This window comes from Humulus lupulus, chromosome 8 (assembly GCF_963169125.1).
Source record: "Humulus lupulus chromosome 8, drHumLupu1.1, whole genome shotgun sequence".
Taxonomy (NCBI): Eukaryota; Viridiplantae; Streptophyta; class Magnoliopsida; order Rosales; family Cannabaceae; genus Humulus; species Humulus lupulus.
Genome location: NC_084800.1, coordinates 40,005,190 through 40,016,056, shown reverse-complemented (window position 1 = coordinate 40,016,056; position 10,867 = coordinate 40,005,190). Strand labels below are relative to the sequence as shown.

The following is a 10,867-nucleotide window of genomic DNA, read 5'->3' as shown; positions in this document are numbered from 1 at the left end:
GCGAAGGGTCAGTTTCCTAAGTTTACTTATTGCTGGTCGCAATAAATAAACTTGGGGGGCAAATGTTTACCCAAAAAATGGCTGCTGATGACGTGGCAATGATTTCTCACACGTGGTAGACACGTGGCGGAAGTGCTGTTCAATCGACCAGAGGCACATCGCTTTGTTAGGGCTTAACTTTTAGATACGACCAGGCTGGTCGTATATTTTGATTTATTTATGTAATGCCTCAAATTTCCTAATAAGGTTTATGACTTTGATTAGGAGGCTAGGAGGGTCATAATTGATTTATTATGATATTTAATGATTATATGCAAGTTTATGTGAATTATATTATAATATGATGTTATATGCATGCATGTGGGTCCATATTTGATTATTAGGGTGTTTTGGTAATTTGGCCCATTGAGGGCATATTTGTATATTTGGGTGCATATTGTAATTTGTGAATGAGATTCCATTATTATGGAGATATATTCGAGCTAATCGGCATGAGACGATCTTATATTATGAGTTAGCGGTTATGTCATAACGGGGTCAATTATTGGGTAATAAGAATGTTTATTTGATGATAAATTGGGAGTATTTGAGGTCAGGAGGAAATTCTGGAAGTTTTGACTATAGTGTCCTCAGGGGTGTTTTCGGGACCCCGAGCACTAGGTTTTATTTGAGGTTACTTAAGCTTGAAGTAGCTTGTCAGATAGAACGTACGTTAGAAAACATTTCATCTCTCCTTCGTTAGCTCATTTTACCGTTCGAAGCCTTTTTGAAGAAATCTTGAGTTCTAGGAGTCGGAATCAAGCGAGGATCGAGGCATAGCGATCCTAGGAAAGATTAGAAGCTTCTGAACCGAAGGATTTGACAGAAAACAACTTAATAGAAGGTAATCTAAGTTTAAGTTTTGAGTTTTTAGAGTTTCTAAGCTTTGAATTGGATTTTGTGAATCGTTGAGTTTTTTGTTCGATTGAGCCTTGGGTTTTGATGGGTTTGGACCATTGGGAAGCTTGAGAACTTTAACTTAATGATTTGGAAGTGTTTAGGTATGTTTTGGAGGGTTTGGAATGAAGAAAAACGAGTTTGGGCATGTTCTAGGTTGGGGGCCGCGACCCTAGCTCGAAGAAGCAGGTGGCTGAGATTGTGCTTGCTGGGCGCCACGACCCTTGCTTCAGGAATGGCTGGGGGCCGCAGCCCTTGGTCAGGTTTGAGCCCGTTTGAGTGTTTTGGCCCCGAGAACTTGGTTTTAGGCCTCAGGATTGTTCCTACTACCCGGATTAGTGGGGATTGATGTCCCGGAGGCTAGATCTTGGTTTGAGAACCTATGTTGATCATTTTTATTGATGATGTCCCGTATTTGGTTATGACTAGGTGACCGCTAAAGGACTAAAAGTTGATCGTTCTCAAGGGTCGTTCTTTTATTCATTCTAGCTCGAATCTGAGGTAAGAAAACTGCACCCTATGTATATGTGACATGCATGGTTATTCTTGATGCATGTTGGATGATTAAATGTGATATGCATGGTTATGATTGAGGCATGTCAAGTGATTAAATGTGATGCATGTGCTGCACGAGAAACATGTGATTAGGGCATGCTATGAGTATTGACTATGAGATTATTCAGAGCTTGAGCCTCTGTGTTTATGCATGGTCCTAATTATGCTAGCAGTTGTTAAGTAAGCATGCTGAATGCCCTATATTCAGATCTTTGACATATGATATATGTTTGGTAGCATTGCTTGCTTGTGTGTGGCACCAACTGTTCAGGATCGGCACTGGCCGCGTATCATTGACCTAACAGTCAGAAACGGCATAAGCGTCGAGGACGCATGGCCAAATGAAGATTAGATCTAATCGATATCAGCGTTGAATGACTCATATGGGGTATTAATGCTGGACCGACCCGAAGGTCGATGAAAATTATAAGCGCTTGGCTAGTCTAGGACTAGTTACTTAGAGCCAGGGCCTCAGGCCTAGGTGACTGTTTGCCACATGGCTAGGGAACAATGTTCCATAGTTATGACTCTAGGGTCATGAGGAATGTTATGTTGGTGACTAATCATCATGCACCTATCCTGTTTAAGATAGTGAAAGGATCACTTATTTATAAAGGGAACGAAACCCACCTTAGTGACTTGTACCATTGTCACTCTTTTATTCAGGGTTATTGATAAACGAGTTTTAGGCTCGTTTATGGTTCTAGTTTTTAGATTATTTTTCTTTTGTTAGGATTGTTTTATTTCGGATTTATGCTCGTTTGTTCTTGTTTCAGGGTTATTGACGTTAAGTGTTGCAAATATTGAAAAGGAGCGAAAATGGAATGAAATCGAGACGGATTTGTGACTTTTGGGTGTTTCTGTAAGTAGCGCTACAACGCTACCTTGGGAGCGCCGTAGCGCTAGGAAGAATTCTTGAAGAGGTTCGGTACTGACTTAAGCGCTACAACGCTACAACATCAGCGCTACAGCGCGTGGAAGCAGTTTTCAGGAAGATAGTTCCTGACTTTAGCGCTATAGCGCTACCAAAAGAGCGCTACAGCGCTGGTGCCCAGTTTTTCCCCTCCGTATCGTTTCTGAGTTTAGGGCTACAGCGCTGGTTTCGCAAATTCTAGCATAATTGATTATTTTTGATGGGCAATTCAGTCTTTTCCAGAGGGAACTTTCAGTAGGGTTTTTGGGAATCATATAGGCGACTGAGAGAGGCTGAAAGGCAGACGACGACGGCTGGAGTAAGAACACCATATTGGAGGATTCGTCCCTGAGTTTTCATCATCTTTTTCTGTCAATTTTCATGTTTGTAATTGAATTATCTTATTGCTAGAATGAATATCATAGGCTAAATTCTCTTTTAGGGCTTTTATGTGAATCTTTTGGAAACCCTTGTTATGGTTTAATGCAAAATTGATATTCTTCTTCATCTCTTTCAATTCCTTGCAATCTATGTTAATTGTGCGATTATTGATTGATCACCTCTAATTGCTATTTTATGAATCAAATTGAAATCTGAAAAGTGAAATTTGATATGCTTTGATTGTTTGGATGCAAATTTAATTTAGAACGAAAGTATCTAGATTATTTGTTTATTTTCTGAGTTGCGTGGCTAATGCCCTCTACATGATTCAATTTACCATAGAAATATAGGAAGTTGTCATTTAGATTGAATTTCATAAGTCCTGACCAGATTATGAATTGTATCTGCAACTTATTCTTGAATAGGGAGAAAGGGATATAGATGTTTGCATTAGGAAATAAGAGGGTGGAAAATAGAGGATCATAATTGTCCTAATTGTATTTTCTTTGTTAATTTGTTTAATTCTTCATTGTGCTTCGTTAGTATTTTCCTTAGTTTAAAATCTCTGATAATTGTTTCATCAAGTAGAATTAAAGGATTAATTGATTGGTAATTGATAAATCAGTCCTTGAGGACGATACTCGGTTTTTACCATTTTTATTACGAATTGCGACTGTGTGCACTTGCATAGCTATAAATTTTGCAACAAGTTTTTGGCGCCGTTGCCGGGGACTGAAAATAATTATCAATATCAGTCTAATTAATTTTTATTCTAATTTGATTTTAATTTATTTGCTTCTAATCTGTTTAGTTGCTAAATTTTTCTATCTCAGGTGAATTTTGGTATATGCGTGGCAGAAAAGGAAAAGCCACACTTGTTCCTCTGAATCCCGAGATCGAAAAGTCTTGCAATCAAATCAGAAAGAATAAGAGAAAGACCCAGAATTCTGTGAAGATGGCACAGAATGATGGGGATGGCAGGAATGGTCTAAGTTGTACAAGGGGTTCAGGCTCAGACCAACGCTGAGAGGAGTCTGAGAGATTATGTGCTACCCACTCTGACGGGAGTACAAAATAGTATACGCCCACCAGCTGTAGAGGCCAACAACTTCGAAATCAAGCCTGCTATTTTACAAATGGTGCAGTCCTCTGTGCAATTCAATGGGTTGCCCTCTGAAGATCCTCACACCCATTTGTCCAACTTCCTGGAGTTGTGTGGAACCTTCAAATATAATGGGGTGAGTGATGACGCAATCAAGCTTAGGCTCTTCCCATTTTCTCTAAGGGACAGAGCTAAAAGTTGGCTGAATTCTCTGCAGCCAAACTCCATTGTCACTTGGCAAGATCTGGCTCAGAAATTTTTATCCAAATTCTTCCCTCCGTCAAAGGCTGCTAAATTGAGGGGAGAGATAAATAACTTTTGCCAGAATGACGGGGAGTCACTGTATGAAGCTTGGGAACGGTTTAAGGAACTCCTGAGAAGATGTCCTCATCATGGCATTGAACAGTGGATGCTAGTACAGAATTTCTACAATGGTTTATGTCCAACAACCAGAACTATTATAGATGCTGCAGCAGGTGGCACTTTTATGAGCAAGAGCGCAGCTGGTGCTTATGAGCTGCTGGAGGACATGGCTACAAATAACCATCAGTGGTCTGAGGAAAGATCATCAGGAGTCAGAAAGGTAGCTGGGGTGCATGAGCTGGATGCAATTACTGCTTTAACAGCGCAAGTAGCTTCTTTGACCAAGCAGTTGCAACAGAGCAGTCTATCTGCTAATGCGGTTCAGATGGCAGTGAGGTGTGAAATGTGTGGTGGTGCTCATTCTTTCGATCAGTGCCCTATCTGTAATAATAACACCCCAATGGATCATGCTCAAGTTCAAGCGGTGGGAAACTTTCAAAGGCCGCTCAATAATCCATTCTTCAACAACTACAATCTTGGGTGGCGAAATCATCCCAATTTTTCGTGGAAGAATAATCAAGGTCAACAACCTCAGTTTCAGGGCCAATTTCAGAATAACATGCCTCAACCACCTATGAATCAAGCTTCGTCATCACTGCAGCCTCGGCCTCAACAATCAATGCCTCAACCTGAGAGACCTAATGAACTGCAAGCTGCCTTGTTGACTCTTACTAATACTCAGACTCAATTTATGACTGAGACTAGATCCCTATTCGAAACCTTGAGACACAGGTTGGGCAGTTGGCCAATATGCTCAATAACAGACCCCAGGGAAACTTGCCTAGTAACACTGAAGTCAACCCCAAGGAGCAAGTTCAGGCAATTACTCTGAGGAGTGGGAAGCAAACTGAGCACCCTAGACCTCCACAGGCAGTAGTTCAGAATAAAGAGATGGGTGAACAGTCTGGTTCAGAAAGGGTTACTGAAGACCATCAACAGTCAGAACAGAGTCCGCCAGTTGTTATTGAACAACCAGTTAGAGTTCCATACCCTCAGAGGCTTAAAAAGACTACCCTTGATAAATAGTTTTCTAAGTTTCTTGAGGTGTTTAAAAAGCTGCACATAAACATTCCTTTTGCGGAGGCCTTGGAGCAGATGCCCAGTTATGTTAAGTTCATGAAGGAGATTTTGTCAAAGAAAAGGAGAATGGAGGACTATGAGACTGTTGCACTCATTGAAGAGTGCAGCGCTATTTTACAAAGGAAGTTACCCCAAAAGCTTAGAGATCCGGGGAGTTTCACCATACCTTGCACCATTGGCAAGTTTGAATGCAAGCACGCCTTATGTGATCTGGGGTCAAGTATCAATCTGATGCCCTTATCTGTGTTTAAAAGACTTGGTTTGGGGGAGGCAAAACCAACAACTGTCACTTTACAGCTCGCAGATCGATCGTTAACACATCCACGAGGTATTATTGAGGATGTTCTTGTGAAGGTGGATAAGTTCATATTTCCTGCTGACTTTATTGTTCTGGACATGGAGGACGACACAGATGTCCCCATTATTCTCGGGAGGCCATTTCTAGCCACAGGCCAAGCTCTTATTGATGTTCACAAAGGAGAGCTTAAGCTTAGAGTTCAAGGAGATGAGGTGGTCTTTAATGTCTTCAAGTCTATGAAGTATCCGGTGGCTAGTGACAGTTGCTTTAGTGTGGATATGATAGAAAAGGCAGTCTCCAAGAGAAGGATGAGCAGAGATGCCTTAGAGGCAGTATTATTGGGTGATGAGGGCGATGATGATGAGGATGCTGAGATCAGAGAATGTGTCAACTGGATCAACTCGTTCCAACCATATTGGAAGAAGTTTCAAGAATTAGCGGATGCGACTGATAAACCGCTAACCTCCATTCAGCAGCCACCACCGTTGGAATTAAAGGTCCTCCCAGATCACTTGCAATATGCTTATTTGGGAGAGAATGAAACTTTACTGGTTATTGTGTCAGCTGACCTGTCAAAGATAGAATTGGAGAAACTGTTGAGGGTTTTAAGGGAGCATAAATTGGCCATTGGGTGGACCTTGGTAGATATTAGAGGAATAAGCCCAGCGACAGTGATGCATAAAATCTTATTGGAGGAGAATTGCAAGCCATCCATAGAGGCTCAGAGAAGACTCAATCCAGCCATGAAGGATGTAGTATTGGAGCATATTCTTAAATGGTTGGATGTTGGGGTGATCTACCCAATTTCTGATAGTGCATGGGTGAGCCCTGTACAAGTGGTACCTAAGAAGGGAATGACTGTGGTGAAAAATGAGAACAATGAACTCATTCCAACAAGGACTGTAACGGGGTGGCGGATTTGTATAGACTATCGCAAGCTCAATAAGGCAACAAGGAAGGATCATTTTCCTTTGCCCTTCCTTGATCAGATGCTTGATAGATTGGCAGGCCACAGCTACTACTGTTTCTTGGATGGATATTCTGGGTATCATCAGATCGCTATTGCACCAGAGGATCAAGAGAAAACAACCTTCACATGTCCTTATGGCACATTTGCTTTCAGGAGAATGCCATTTGGACTATGCAACGCCCCTTCTACATTTCAACGGTGCATGATGGCCATATTTTCAGACATGGTAGACCGGTGTATTGAGATTTTCATGGATGATTTCTCTGTTTTTGGTTCATCATTCGACCTCTGTTTGGGTCACTTGGAGAACGTGCTGCGTCGTTGTGAGATGGCAAATCTGGTGTTGAATTGGGAGAAATGCCATTTTATGGTGAAAGAGGGGATTGTTCTTGGCCATAAAATTTCAAGTGAGGGAATTGAGGTAGATAGAGCAAAAATTTCTACCATTGAAAAGCTGCCTCCACCAGTTTCAGTCAAAGGAGTTAGAAGTTTTCTTGGTCACGCTGGGTTCTATCGAAGATTCATCAAAGATTTCTCAAAGGTGTCTAAGCCTCTCTCGAATCTGCTTATGAATGGAGTTGTCTTTGATTTCAATGACGAATGTTTGAAGGCGTTCAATTTCTTGAAAGAAAAGCTTATTTCTGCTCCAATTGTGATAGCTCTGAATTGGGAATTGCCTTTTGAGTTGATGTGTGATGCCAGTGATTACGCAGTGGGGGCAGTCCTGGGACAGCGGATTGACAAGGTATTCAGGTCTATTTACTATGCTAGTCGGACTCTAAATGATGCTCAGCTGAATTATGCTACTACAGAAAAATAGTTGCTAGCTATTGTGTTTGCTTGTGACAAATTTAGACCATATCTGATTGGCAACAAAGTGATTGTCTACATTGATCACTCTGCCATTAAATATTTGATGTCAAAGAAAGATGCCAAGCCCCGCCTGATTAGATGGATTCTGTTGCTTCAAGAATTTGACATGGAGATTCGTGACAAAAAGGGCAGCGAGAATGTGGTAGCTGATCATCTCTCTAGACTTGAGGTGGAGGAGACTGAAAATAAGAAAGCAGTGCAAATCAATGATCATTTTCCTGACGAGCAGTTGCTTGGGGTAAGTGAAACCTTAGCTGTCCCTTGGTTTGCAGACATAGTGAACTTCTTAGTTGCCAAGATTGTGCCTCCTGAAATGTCAAAGCAGCAATTAAAGAAATTCTTTTCTGAGGTGAAACACTACTATTGGGAGGAACCTATTCTTTATAGGCACTGTGTTGATCAGATTATCAGAAGGTGTGTTCCTGAAGAAGAGATGCAGTCCATTCTTAATCACTGCCATACTCAACAATGCGGAGGGCATTTTGGAGCATCAAGAACGGCGGCTAAAGTATTACAAAGCGGTTTCTATTGGCCTTCATTATTCAAGGATGCCAATGTTTTTGTTAAGGCTTGTGATAGATGTCAGAGAACTGGCAATATCTCGAGGAGAAACGAAATGCCTTTACAAGGGATTCTTGAGGTGGAACTGTTTGACGTATGGGGCATCGATTTCATGGGGACTTTTCCACCATCTTACAACAATGAATATATTCTATTGGCAGTGGATTATGTATCCAAATGGGTGGAGGCTGCAGCAACTAGATCCAATGACGGTAAAACTGTCCTTAATTTTCTACAGAAACATATTTTTACTGGATTTGGCACTCCCCGAGCTCTGATTAGTGATGAAGGGAAACACTTTGTGAATAAGCAATTGGATGCATTGCTGGCTCGTTATGGAGTTTATCACCGAAAAGCTTTGCCTTACCATCCTCAATCAAATGGGCAAGCTGAAGTTTCGAACAGAGAAATCAAGAGCATCCTGGAGAAGACCGTTGACAGTTCGAGGAAGAATTGGTCGAAAAAGTTAGATGATGCGATTTGGGCATACAGAACTGCATTCAAAACACCAATAGGCATGTCTCCTTACAGGTTGGTGTTTGGTAAAGCGTGTCATCTGCCAGTTGAATTGGAGCACAGGGCATTCTGGGCTATGAAAAAGTTGAATTTTGATTGGAATGCCGCTAGTGAACGAAGGCTGTTGCAACTGAATGAACTTGACGAGTTCAGAAATGAGGCTTATGAGAATGCCAAGATTTATAAAGAAAGAACAAAGGCTTGGCATGACAAGAACTTAATCAGAAGGGAGTTCCAACCAGGGCAGCAGGTACTTCTGTTCAATTCAAGACTTCGACTGTTTCCTGGAAAATTGAAGTCAAGATGGTCAAGGCCATTCACTGTTGTTCAAGCTTTTCCATATGGTTCTGTAGAAGTTCGGGGCAATTCAGGTGATTCCTTTAAAGTCAATGGGCAGAGATTGAAACCTTACTTGGGCGGTACTTTTGATCAAGCAAAGTCTGTCCTCCTTCTGAAGCCCCTTTGAAGAGGGATCCAGCGTCCGGCTAAATGACGTTAAAGACAGCGCTTTGAGAAGGCAGTTCTCAGTTGTAAATTTTATTTTATTTTATTTGGTTTTGAACAATGATGGGATTTTGTATTTAGTTGTTATTTTTATTTTTATTTTCATGTATTTTTGAACCGTGAAAATCGTGAAAAAGAGAAAGAAAAAAATAATAATAAAAAAAAATGAAAAAAAAATAAATAAATAAATGTGGTGATTTAAGGAGCTATAGCGCTACGGCGCTGCACTTGCAGCGCTATAGCGCTCTTCTCAGAGAGGAACAGGCAATTCGGGGGTTCAACAAGCGCTACAATGCTGTTAAACCAGCGCTATAGCGCTGGTTCCAGAGACCAAATCACATTTAGCGTATAAGCGCTACAACGCTACGCTTATAGCGCTATAGCGCTCGACCCAGTAAATCACTTACAAAATCAGAAAGGTTCGATTTTTTTAACCTCATTTCCTCTTCTTTCTTTTTCTTCATCCCTATTTTCTTTTTCCTATCCTCTCCATAACCTCTATAGCATTTCCATTACAGCCTTTTTCCCAGAAATTTCCCCACATACCTTCCATCTTTCCTTCATTCTTCCTCTTATTTCCCTCTTTCTTCCATTCCAGTCCAACCTATTTCAATTTTGCCCCAAATCTGTGTTGCAACCCTAGGAAATCATTGATCTAATTTCTTGCAAAAAGTGGAAATTCTGAAGGGGATATTCACATTCAAGCGTAAGGGAATTTATTGCAAAGGTTTGGTAAGTGGTCTTCTCCCCTTTCCTCCTCTGATTTGTTTTGTTATGATATTTGGGATTGGCTGGCCTTGATTGAGTGAAGAGGGTGAATCCTTTCTGTAATTTGGGTTTGGGGATTTTAGTTGCTTTGCTTGAAAAGTTGAATATTGTCACTGTTGTGAAGAGGAAAAGGGTCCATTGATAGGGGAGGTGCTGTAAAATTTTTGTCTTGTGGTTTGGTGATAATAGAGATAATGGCACCCAAGAGTAGAGCGGGTAGAAATAAGGACAAGGGAAAGGGGCAAGCATCTGCGTCTCAACCTAGGGAAGAAAGTTCTGAGCATGAGTATGATGAGACTCGATTTATCAATTTCCAGGCTCAGGAGCGGTATGAGAAATTTGTCAGGAAACCTTTGATCTCCGAGAGGGAAGTGGAATTTCAGTCTGAACCGTTTGCTCATCCGATTTTTGAACGGGTTCGGGTGAATCTCATGAATAGGAAATGGGGCGATTTTGTAACAAGGCTGGCTCAGGCTAATGTGTCGTTGGTGTATGAGTTTTATGCCAACTTACGAGATAAACACAATGACACAGTCTTTGTTCGAGGGAAACGTGTGCCCTTCACTGCTGAAGCGATTAATAGGGTGTTCAAAGTCCCGCATATCAAACAGGAGGAAGAGGAATATGCCCAATTCTTGAGCGGATCTATAGATTTTGTGGCTGTGGCTGATAAACTGTGTTTTGAAGGCGCCCCTTGGAATTTATCTGGCAGCCTCCCTAAAAGTATAGCCTCATGCCAGCTTAACATGGAGGCGAGATTTTGGGCATTCTTTGTGTGTGCTCGATTCATGCCTGTTAGTCATGTATCTGATATGACTAAAGATCGAGCTTTATTGATGTACGCATTGATGCAGGGGATGAGTGTTAATCCGGGTATTTGGATTAAAGCCAACATCAATTTCATTGAAAAAGGGCACACTACTGGCGGTTTAGCCCATGGATCAGTCATCACAATGTTGTGCTGTAAGGCCGGTGTCCCAGAGTTCGTTACTGATATCTATCATTCGCTGCAGCAACCATTATCCATTAATTTGATGAATGACTATC

The 10,867-nt window shown here is 41.3% G+C and overlaps 1 non-coding gene across 1 annotated transcript; it reads right to left on the bottom strand.

The window, feature by feature from the left end:
• Nucleotides 1–4,179: 4,179 nt before the first annotated feature.
• Nucleotides 4,180–4,286, bottom strand: LOC133798937 (small nucleolar RNA R71). Its single transcript, XR_009876153.1, has one exon. It is a non-coding gene; the product is annotated as a small nucleolar RNA R71 (small nucleolar RNA).
• Between the last annotated feature and the right edge of the window lie 6,581 nt (nt 4,287–10,867).